A 12,556-nucleotide genomic window follows, 5' to 3' on the forward strand; every position below is an offset into this window, starting at 1 on the left:
CAGAGAAAACACATTTACCCATCATAAAAATGGTATCTAAGGTAAAGACAGCTAAGGCAGGAGAGGGCCCAAGGAAAGATGGAGAAGTGGCCAAGCTTAGTGGGAGAAAAAGACTTGGGGTCACTATATGATATCATGGCATCTGTAGACAAAGATGAAGTCTCAAAAGCCCTGCCCTCCAGAAAAAGGGACAATCAGTACATGTGCACCCACCAACCAGATCTGTGTTCCTCCTCTTTAGGCTCGGAGGACAGATGAGACAGAAGGTTCAGAGCCGACTTCTAGAGGTCAACAAGTACTTCTCTGCACACATTCAGAACTTCACACCCTGTAGCAAATGCTCACATGCAAATGAGTGATGTTCATGCAAATGTTACACACTCTTTGTCAGGTTATTCATGGGAAAATTAAGGATTTTATTGATATTGGCAACTATGAATTCTTGAAGTGATAGTTTCTAAATGGGTTTTTGGTAAACAAAAACAATTATTGTTGCCTGTGTATTTTTATCCAGCTTTAATGAGCTCTCAGGGTTTTTGAAATCTTTGGAGTCCTCTAAAAATAATCATATCTCCAAAAAGTAAGATAGCGCATAATTTGACCTCTGTCGCTCTTTATGTATTTTAAAGTATACTACACATAAAAATAATATTATAACATACATGTACATTTTAAATAATAATTTAAAAATAAAACAAAAGTTTATGTATTCCCAAGCAAATAAACACCAATTCCTTTGAAACTCCTGTGGGTTCCTCCCAGAAGTAACTACTGCCCTGTATTTTGCAGTAATAATGATTTTCTTGAATTCCAGTGTTTATGTATGTGTAATTTTGTTTTTGTCTGGCTTTGAATTTTATAAAAGTGGAATCATGCTGTGTATACATTGTTACATGTTTGATTTTTTAATTCTCATCATTATGCTTTTGAGATTCATCCATGTTATAGGCAATAGTTGTATTTTTATCACTTTTCCTACTATATGGTATTCTTTTGTAATAAGACAACACAATTGACTTATTCCATCTGCTCTTCTTGAACATTTGTATTTTTTTATTGCAGGTAAGGCTGCCTTGAAAATTCTTGACCACGTATTCTGATGAATGTGTTCAAGAGTTTTCCACTCACGTGAGAATGGACTTCTGATATGTAGAATATGTATGTGTCTTCAACTTGTCCAGGTTGTGTTAAATGTTCCCCAAAGTGACTGTGATGATTTGGACAGTCACCAGAAAGATATTTATGTTCTCATCATTCCAAATACTTGCCAAAATATAGTATTGTCTGGTTTGTTTAGCTTTAAAATATTTAATTGACAAATAAAGTTGGTATTTATTGAAAGTAGACAATGTGATAATTTGATACATGTATACCTTGTAAAATATAACAACTAAATTTCTTGGGTTTTCCCCCTGTATGCCATCTGATGGTATGGAATGGTATCTCAAATTGGCATTTTCCTGATTAGGAATGAACTTGATAATGCCTTCACAATTTTTGGCTGTTTGTGTTTCTTCTGTTTAGAAATTACCTGTTCTGAGCCAGGCATGGTGGTGCATGCCTTTAATTCCAGCAACTCTGGAGACTAAGGCAGGAAGATTCCAAGTTCAAGACCAGTCTCAGCAAATTAGCAAAGCCCTCAGCAACTCTGGAGACTAAGGCAGGAAGATTCCAAGTTCAAGACCAGTCTCAGCAAATTAGCAAAGCCCTCAGCAACTTAGCAAGACCTTGTCTCAAAATGAAAAATAAAAAAAGATCTGGGGGTGTAGCTCAGTGGTAAAGTACCCGTAGGTTCAATCCCTAGTACCAAAAAATAAAATTTAAAAAAAGCCTTTTCATATCTTTTTGTTGTTGTTGTTATTGTTGTTGTTGAGGTTGTCTATCATTAAACCTTATCAATTTATTAAATCTTTCTGATTTTAGAAATTCTTGATATAGTCTGAATTGTATTCTCTATGGTTATATGTGTGCTGTAGTTAAAGGCTTGGTCTCCAGTCCATGGTGCTATTGAGAGGTGCTGAAACCTTTAAAAGGGGGCCTACTGTGAGATCTTAGTTATTGAGCATGTGACCCTGAAGGGGATTGTAAGACCTCCTTCTTCCTTGTTTTCCTTTCCAGTCATGCAGTGAATGAGCCTCCTCAGCTGCACACTCCCATCAGGAAGTGCTGCCTCATCCCAGACCCAAAAGTAATGGGACCAACTGGCCATAGACTGAAACTTCCAAATCAGTTGGCCAAAATAAACCTATCCTCTTTTTAAGTTGATCATCCTAGGCATTTTGTTATAATAACAGAAAGCTGAATAATATAAAATATTACCAAAAATTTGTTTATTTTTTTAATTCTTTAATTCTTCTTTTAGAAAAAGAAGTGTGTTATTCTCAAATAGTTATAAGCGTCCACATCCAAAAATGTAGTTTACAATTCTGAGTCTTATTTGGGAAATTCTTTCTTATTCTGAGGTCATACAATGTTTCCCTTATATTTTACGTTTTTCCATTTTATGTTTAAGACCAGGATCCATTTAGTACTCTTTTGTGTACAGAGAATGAGGTAAGCACCCATTTTTACTTTTGTCCAAATGATGCCCTGACATTAGGGTTGCCAGATTTAGAAACAAAAATATAAGATGTCAAGTTCAATTCAAATTTCAGATGAAAAATGAGTACTATTTTAGTGTAAGTATGTCCCATGCATTATTTTGAATAGTTATATTAAAATTATTTTTTACTTCTATGAACATCAAATTTAACTGGGCATTCTATAGTTTATCTGGTGACCCCACCTGTTCCCATTTATTGAGTAATCCACTCTTTATATATGATCTGCAATCTTACTTTTGTGGTTTTTCAGATTTCCATATTCTTCTATAGTCTCTGTTCTGTTCCAATGTCTGTATCTTCCTTAATTTTAATAGCTTGATATTAAGACCTGTCATCTGGCTGCTCAAAGTACTTCAACTGATTGTTATCCTTCAGAATTGTAAGTCATACTTTCAGTCCTATTAACATTAAAACAGGACATTTCTGCCCATTTTTTATATTATTGGGACTATTTATAGTAGTTTCTCATTAGTCATATGGCACTCGTTGGTAGAGATACATAAATATAGATCATAAAATAATGTCCATCCAGTCTTATTTAATTGAGGTTTCTAAAATCAAGAATGAATAGTATAATTATCCCTTTCACTTTCAGCATTTGGGGAGGTTATAATAAGAGTTTTCCCTTTTGCCAATAAATGTTCTTCTCTATTAGTTAAAATTAGGTGAATTTTAATTTTTGTATTTAAATTGATCACAGTATATTATTCTTGAAATATAAAATTTTAAATTATTGATAATAGATTCTTTATAGTCTTTCCTTTATGTTTTTTTTGTGTGTGTGTGTGTGTGAATTCAGGTGAAGGACAGTGGGAAGGTGGAAAGGTGGGGTATGAAAGAACTCAGCCTGTGTGTTTTCGAGAAAAAAAAATATTATATAGAAAAATAGTAGAGCAGATATCAGTCTCTCTCTTTCTCTAGACATACACACACACACACAAAAAAAAAAACCACATACACACACACAGTGCCCCTTCCCAGAAATCCACTAAGAATGATCTTCAGAGCATTAGGAACATTTGATTTTATTCCAAATCCTCATTTTGCAAACGGAGAATTTGAGACTTGGAAAAATTAAGTGCCTGTTGGAGTTCACTTACCTGCTCTGTTCTTGCTATCAGCATCCAAAAATTGAAAGTAAACAGGCCTTGTGGGGAAGCTAGTGGAACTTGTAGTTAGGAAAGAAAAAAAAAAGAGCCTGACTGGACACTTGAGTACAGTCTTGGAAATGATGAAGGGGGTTCAAATAAGCAATGACAAGCTGTCCTTTTCAATGTTCATTCTGGACAGGAGAAGTAAAATGGCTTTAATTAATTCAAGAGGGATTTAGGTCAATAGTAAGAATTTCCTGAAAGAATGAATTCCAAGACAATAGAAGGGGCTGCCAGAGGAAGTTGTGAAAGAGCTTTCCCTGGAGCTGTGGAGAAGTGTTGGCTGCTGCTCTTGGGCAGGGATTTTAGTACTGCTGGGTCGCACCCCATGAAATTGCTGAAACCCAAACTGTTTTTACTACAAAAACAGCAAATTTATCTAGGTCAAGCTAATACCTGGAATCAAGGTGGGCTTAACCCTTGGAGACACCTTTTTCCCATTTTAGCCTTTAATTTTACTTATCTTCAGAATGTGTAGGATGGACATAGACTTTTCTAAGGTCAGGATTCAAAGCTTACAAGAGATCCTGGCCTAAATTTTAAGATCCCGGCATTTAAAAACCAAGGTCACTGATATTCTTATTTGTACAAACACTCATTCCAGAACTGATAAGCTATCAATTATGTATAAAATAAAATGTACTTGTTAAAATTCACAATTTGGATACCAAGTGTCTCTATGGTGCCAACATTCTACCTCAATGACATCTTTGGAAGTCAAGCCCTCGTGTTTGTGTCAGCTGCTGTGGGTCTGCTGATGAGATTTGGTATATATGCTGGTTGGGCAGGTGACCTCTCACCCTCAGCTGTAGGTCAACACCATCAGAAGAGTAGTTGAGCAGGAACTTTTCACATGGTCCATGGCCTTGGGTCTGTGTTTATAAATTACTGCTAAGTTTTGACATTATCTTATAAATTTTTTTAGTCCAGGACACTGCACTGCACAACTCTGTTGATCAGTTTCTATTGCAAGAAGTGTTAGATGAGAGCAATTGAAGCTCTTTAAAAGAATAAGGAGGGCATGCTCCACTGCAGTCATGCAACCACATCAATGTTTATGGCAGCACAATCACAATAGCCAAGTTATGGAACAACCTAAGTGCCTTCAACAGATGAGTGCATGAGGAAAATGTGGTATAAGTACCCAATGGAATATTACTCAGCCATAAAGAAGAATGACTTTATGACATTTGCTGTTAAATGGATTGATTTGGAAACTATCATGCTAAGTGAAATAAGTCAGTCCCCAAAACCCAAAGATCAAATGCTTTCTTTGATATATGGAGGACGATCCACAATAAGGGGGGTGGGAGAGAATAGAATTTCAGTGGATTAGACAAAGGGGAATAAAGGGAAGGGAGGGGACATAGGAAAGGGAAAGAGTGGAATGAATCTGACATCACTTTCTGGTGTACACATATGAATACACCACAGTGAATCTCACCTTTGTGTACATCCACAAGACTGGGATCCTAACTAGAATAAGATATAGTCCATGCTTGCATAATTATATCAAAATGGATTCTACTGTCATGTGGAACTAAAAATAACCAATAAAATAAAATTGAAGAGGGTCATGCTAAAGGAATGGGATTTTCTCTGAAAAATATCTGATTATCTATTTGCCTAGAACATGTGGAAGTCTGAAGGACCAAGGACACCCACGTCTAGATTTTGTTTACTTGTCCTGATGTCATGCAACTCCTCTGAAGAAAGTTAAACCCTACGTGGTTCTAATAGGTAAACCAGAGGCTCTACTTTTGCCATTTGCCATACCCCTGGGGTTCTCCACCTGGTCTCATACCTGCCGCTCCAAGACTTCCCAAATCTTTCTGTTTTACCCATTTAGGTGTCTTCACCGCCCATTGCTATAATCATATAACTTGGAGTTTAGTGCTATTAGACCATGTTTGTGCATGCATCTTCACTTCCTCCACACTATAATCTCCTTCATCAACTCCGGGATATTTACTTTCCCATTTTTGAATGATGACCTTTCACATAAAGAACTGAAGTCTGTATGCACTTCATGGTTTCATGTGCTAATGAGATTTGAAATTCCTACCCACAGTGTTGTTATGAGGATTAAATAAGTAAGGTGTTTGAAAGAGTACCTGCATAAATTAGACAACTATTCAGTTGTCTTCTTCACCTTTTGTGTCAAATATGGTTTCTCCACTCTGCTGGGACTACAGATGTGAGTTCAGTATGCTCCCCCCACACACACATCCCAGACTGAGTTCTCTACCCAGCCATTCAGCCAAGAAACCTGAGCTCCAACCCTGACTTCTTTTGCTTCCTCACCTTCCATACCTGATCACTCACCAATGGCTGCCATTTTACATTTTACCTTTACATTTTTTCTGTTTCAAACCACCTTTAGTGCCATTATCCTAATTCAAGCCTGGTTTACTGCCACCTCCTGTACTATGGCTACAACTTGTACTATAAATTACAGCTCAGAAATCATTCAGTGACTTCCCGAGGCATGCGCTCTCCTGAAACATCCCCTGAGGCCCACTGAGATCTTTAACCTACACTCCCAACTCAGTTGACACCACTCCCTGTCTCACAGTTTATAATTCAATGAAAGCATCACACACACACACACACACACACACACACACACAGAGTCACACTTCCCTCCCTGCCCTTACTCATGTACCCCTCGCTTCCTGGAATATTTATCGCCCAGAGGATCTTCTCAGTCACCCATCTGGTAAGTCCTCTGTAGAAACTTCCCCAGAGACTCCCCCGTACTGAAGATAATGTGGCCTTCAGACCCAGCGAGCTCAGTCTGCCTCTCTCCACCCTCAGCCCCATTATCTCATCCTCACTCACCAGGGTCGGGCCACACTGGCCCTCATTTAGATTCTTGAACCAGACAAGCTTATTCCCAACCAGGGCCTTCAGGACAAGCTACTCCCTTTCCCAGATCTTCTGCACCTTTTCCCTTTGTCTATTACTTATCAGCCATCAGTCCTCAGATGAAATACTTTTCTCAGATAGGTTTTCGTGCCACCAGCCTCACTTAACTCCTCCTAATCTCACTCATAGCACCAGCTGTGTTCACTAATAGAAATGATCACCATTCTTTTTTTTTTTTTTTTTTTTTTTTTAGAATTCTAGCTTCCTTTTAATCATTGAATTTCAGTTTTTACAAATGATCTTAGGACAATCCAGGTAACTAAGGTTTTGCGGGGGAACAGTTCTTGTACATGAAGAACAATCACATGCTCCACTTTTTGTAAATAACTATTGGCTGGATTAACAAACATTGTCACAAACAGAAGTAAAGCCATAGATCACTGCATATGTATTTACAAAAAGCCATAAACAAACATGCATTTCTTCTTTATCAGGACAATTTAATAGATGTTTGAACATTAAGGCAGTGATGATTCTAAAACAATGAAAACGTAAGTTAAGGCTTTATGTTCATTTTGAAACTCATATTCATAGGCAACTGTGACCAAAGCAAAGTTATCTACTAGATATTAGTTCATCTGCTTGGATATGTTATTAATCCATTACCAATTCTCTTTCAGACATATGGGATAAGCATTATTACCAACACCATCAATTTACTTTAATGAATCATTAGTTTCCTTCTTAAGTTCTATTTTGAGGAGTTAGGTTTCAGCAGCACAAGCATGTGCCACAGAAAAAACAGAGCATTTTTGGGTAAAGTTTGAAAACACACAGGTTGCACTTGCCTGAGAGTTGGGCAACAATTGAATTCAGGCTGGGCACAGTGGCACACACCTGCAATCCCAGCAGCTTGGGAGGCTAAGGCAGGAAAATCTCAAGTTCAAAAAAAAAAAAAAAAAGCCAGCCTCAGCAAAATAGTGAGGCTCTAAGCAAAACTAAAAAGGACTGGGGATGTCACTCAGTGGTTAAATGCCCCTGGGTTTAATCCCCAATTCCAAGAAAAAAATCAACAAACAAAACAAAACAGGATCTACTAACTAGAGAACCCCCAAAGCATACTTGATGCTGTCCTTGTCTCAAAATAGAAAATATTCTTGATTACTGAAGCAAGTTTGATAGTTTATTCTGTAATTACTAGCCTCAAGACACAAATGATAAATTTATTAGACCTGTGTTTCTTTATTCAAGGAAAAGATGGGTGGTGGATGGAAGGAAAAGTAACTTTAAAATAACTGCAGATTGCACTCTCGCCCTATCAAGCTCTGAAGTATAAAGTTTTGAAATCTGGGTTTGAGGGGTAGTGTCCTCTTTTCCTACTTTAACATTGAGGACAAGTCAGATGCAGCCTGTAGGTGCATGGTGGGAAGCAGTTCTGTGCCCCACCTTGGTCTGCTGTGGAGTGCAGGAAGGGTGTTTATAGATGTGGTAATATTCATATTTGGTCTTCCTCCCTGGTAGTAGACAACTCCTAAAATCCTTGTTATTTCCAGCAATTTTTTTTGTGTTAATGAGATCATTGGTAGCTGGCAGCCCCTAGGTACCTTTACAATGAGGACTCATCACAGCAAAGACATGATTAGAGGGGTGGGATTATCTTCAGCCTTACCCTGCTTTAACCCTCTACCTTCTGGGAGGGGAGAGAGGCTGAAAGTTAAGTTGATCATGGCCAGTGATTTCATCAATCATACCCTTGAAGTTTCAATAAAGGCCCAAAAGGACTGGGTTCAGTGAGCTTCCAGACAAACTTGGATTCCTGGAAGACGGCTCTCCTAGTGAGGGCATGGAAGCCAATTCCTTCCCACATACCTCACCCTGAGCATTTCTTAATTTGTATCCTTTGCAATAACCAGTAAACATGATGTTCCCCTGAGTTCTGCCAGCCACTCATGAATAAATTGAACCCAGGGAGGAGACTATGGCAACCCTAATTTATAAGTGCTGGGTTAGACACTCTGGAGGCCTGGACTCCAGATAGTGTCAGAATTGAAGAGCATTAGAGGACACCCAAGTGGCATCTGCTGCAGAGCTGCTTGCTGGTACATGGGGAAAACTCCCACACATTTGGGCACAGAAGGCTTCTGGATTGATGGTGGTATGAAAGCACAGGACCACACATCCCAGGATGAACTAACAGGCATGATTTAACAACCATGTCTCCTTAGTCTGGATGTAGTACTTGGAAGAATCACTATTTACATTAAGTGCTTGCTGCCCTTTCTCTAGGCAGTAATAATTTCACAGCAACAAACCTCTTGTGAGGAAAGGACTGTTCACGCATGTTAGCATCAGTAATAGCTCATGAGAGGAGGGATGGCAGTGACTACATGGAAACTTGCAAAAGCTGAAGACAGCTGTAAATTCCCTTGATGTCTTCAAATCAGAAGAGAGATGGCAAAGCAGATGAAGCTGCAGCAACAGGAGTCTTCAACCACAGCAGCATTTTCTAGAAGACATTTTAGGTGTAATTTAAGTATGTTACACTTTGCTAAAACATTTTGGAGATTTGGTAAGTTTGCAATCTACTACCTTGCAAGCTTGGCTTCAGCTAAATGGCTGTATTGGTTTTATAGGAACAAGATATAGTTTTAAAGATGGAAAGACTAGCTATAAAAGGGCAAATGTATGCAACACAAGAACAATCATTTTTAGATCAACATCTTACACTTTATAATACACTCACATTTATACACAAATTTGTGTTTACAAGTACAAAAGGCAAAGAACTGCAAAGAATCTAAGCAACTGCATCATCAGCTACATTCAACAGAGTTAATACTGTTGTCCCTGCTCCCATTATCTAAATCTGGAAGGAAATAATAAACACCATCCAACCTGGACTTCACCTTTAGAAGTTGGAGACTGCGTGCAGCTCGGCGCATGTCTGAGTTTCCACAGAGCTGAACTGAGATTCCATCGTGTTCCAGGCCAAATCAGCTAGAAGAAAGTCATCCATTGCTGTCTGAGTTTCATTGCTGGTAAAGAACAAGCTCCCCAAGGTTTCAAAACCTGAACTCATGGTCTGTGTTTCTGTACTGTTCAACTGAACTTTGCTCTCTAGGGCAGATAGGTTTTTAGCAGTGGAGATTCCTTCAGTTTGGGTCTCTGTGTCTGATGAATCAGTGCTCATGGAAAAGCTGGAGTGTTTGAGGATGCTGCCAAGGGGCAGATGAGGGCTACTGTCCAAAAAGAAGTTTAGGTCTGTCTGCGTTTGCGTGTCAAACATCTCAAGGCCTAGGAAGTGCGAACTTCCCCTATACCCGTAGGGCTGGACAGATGTGTCTGCAAGTAAGAAGTCAGTTTGGGTCTCTATGTCCAGTGATTCCAAGACTGGCTCAGTGTTCATGGTGCTAAGTTCACTCTCTTCAGTTTGAGTCTGGATATTTGAAGCTGAGAAGAACTCTTCAATATCAAAATCTATTCCAGGATTCTGGGTTGAGCCAGATGGCAGCTGGGTGTCAGGCCCAGGGTTTGTGTCAGACAAAAGACTACGGTTATCCAATGTCTGATCGGGCAGATTACTTGACAAGATGTTTTCTAAATCACTTAATAAGTCTATGGTTTGGGTCTGATTATCTGTCACCATTCTTAATTATATGTTTATTTGCTTCATCCCTCTCCACCCCCATTATACTTTAAGCTTATGTAACCAAAATCAGACTGAGTGGTTTTCAATATTGAAGGAATGGAATAGTGAATGAGTGAGTGAATTAATTTCACTTCTCTTATTATTTTTAATTATCTGTAGGAGCATTTTTCCCCTACTAGAATGTGAAGCATTCTAGTGTGTCACATAGCAATGTGTCACATAACAATGCATTTTTTTAAAGAGGGCTGGGGCTCAGCAGTAACACACTTGCCTGGCATGTGTGAGGCACTGGGTTCGATTCTCAGCACCACATATAAATAAAAATAAATAAAGATCTATCAAGAACTAAAAAAATATGTTTTTAAAAAAAGGCCAAATCAGGGCTGGGGATGTTGCTCAACCGGTAAGCGCTCGCCTGGCATGTGCAGGGCACTGGGTTCGAGCCTCAGCACCACATAAAATAAAGATGTTGTGTCCACCGAAAACTGAAAAATAAATATTAAAAAAATTCTCTCTCTCTCTCTCTCTCTCTCTCTCTCTCTCTTTCCTTTCTCTCTCTCTCTCTCTCTCTCTCTCTCTCTCCCTCTCTTTCTCCCTCTTAAAAAAAGGCCCAATCAATGTGTGTTGATTAATTGATCAAAGGTTGTTCAATTATGACCCCTTCAATCAAAAAAAGTGTAAAAATAGTACAGTGTTTATCATTTTAAGTGACTTCGTTCCATATTTCTGAAATTGGCCTTTATAAATAATAGTTTAATTCAAACTTTTAAAAGAGATAAAGGCATGCATATTTCTGGGAACACCATCTCAATATTTTTGGGGAATTTCAAATCTCTACATCACATAAAGATTTTCTGAAAGCATTTAGTCTATTCATCTGCTTCTGAAAGAACTTTATGGACATCACTTTAGGTGGATATCCATTCTGGAGCCTTAAAATAGTCTCTGCTAAATTTCTTGCACTGAAGAAAAATCCTCCACGTGTCTCTTCTCAATTCTACTAGTGTCATAAGTTTACAAAGTTATTTATTGTACATTTTCAACTTTATTACTATATTCAAAACTGTTTATAAAATCTTTTGAAGCACCAAAATGGCATACTTAAATCTTATACTATTCCAGGGGTGAACTTGGGACCAAAGCCCACAGACTGGGGTGAGGAGGAGGTCTCCCTAGAGCTTTTAACTTTGAAAAAGGAAGAAAAAATAATGTGAACTCTATCAACAAGAGATTCTTGAAGCAGCACACACAATTAGAACCTGAATATGCAAACAAAATAAAACGTTGGCATGATGAAATGAAGAGGCTTGTCTAGTTTAGTGTCTTCCAGCAGCTGGAGTTATAGCCCCATCCCCCCGCTTCTGCAGCTGGAGTTGCAATCTGCTTTCCAGTGAAGCATCTGATTAATTCCTGGTCTCCTTCTACCCTCACATGAAGATTATTAGTTCCACGATTATTCTCCTCAGCCTCCACTTGGAAAAATATCTAACAGTTGCCTGAACTCTTGAACATTTCATTGCCTTTGAAAAACCCCCACTCCACTCTGCAAACCCCTTGTTGTATTTATTCGTGGTAACACATCTTTTAAAAATATTTTTCAGTAGATATTGTCAGTTCAAAGGGCTCAAGAGCAAAGAGTTTTATGCTTTATTCTCTTCTTTTAGACCTTGCTCTTCAACTGAAAATAGAATCATTTTGAAACCAACAATATGTGTGATTTCAGAATTACTATCTCCAGCATAGGTAGCTCCCATTTCTAATTTTCCCTAAACATTCATCTCAATAATAGAAATCAGTATTGCCCAAGAAAGATGATGGTAATGGGTAATGTAAGCAGATCAATACACAAATTTTCTAAAATACTAAAGTTGTGATGGTCAACATTATCAACTATTTAATGTTTTTGTATCATTCTTAAGTAAAAAAATTCAATCCATCTAAGAGTAGGGTTTGTCTTGCATGCATAAAACCAAAATTAATTTTTGAAGGTAATCAGGGAACTGGATTTATTACAATATAATTGTCATTTTGGTTCACAATACTGTTCAAGTATATCTACAATTATACAAACATTAATGATAAAAATCTGTTTATGTTGACATTTAAAATATTTATACATTATATAAATTAGTAAATCAAACCAAACACCATGGGGCTGATGTGGGAATACAGTTCATAGCAGAGCACTTGCCTAGCATGCACAAGACTCTGGGTTCAATCCCTAACACTGCAAGAAAAGAGGAAAAGAGAAAAAAAAACCCATAAGCCCCTTAAGAGAAAAATTG

General features: G+C 38.0%; 1 pseudogene; it reads right to left on the reverse strand.

Moving 5' to 3' along the window:
- Positions 1 to 9,413: 9,413 nt before the first annotated feature.
- Positions 9,414 to 10,268, reverse strand: LOC143640075 (ATM interactor pseudogene; annotated as a pseudogene).
- Between the last annotated feature and the right edge of the window lie 2,288 nt (positions 10,269 to 12,556).

The sequence above is a fragment of the Callospermophilus lateralis genome, unplaced genomic scaffold, assembly GCF_048772815.1.
Source record: "Callospermophilus lateralis isolate mCalLat2 unplaced genomic scaffold, mCalLat2.hap1 Scaffold_112, whole genome shotgun sequence".
Classification (NCBI taxonomy): domain Eukaryota; kingdom Metazoa; phylum Chordata; class Mammalia; order Rodentia; family Sciuridae; genus Callospermophilus; species Callospermophilus lateralis.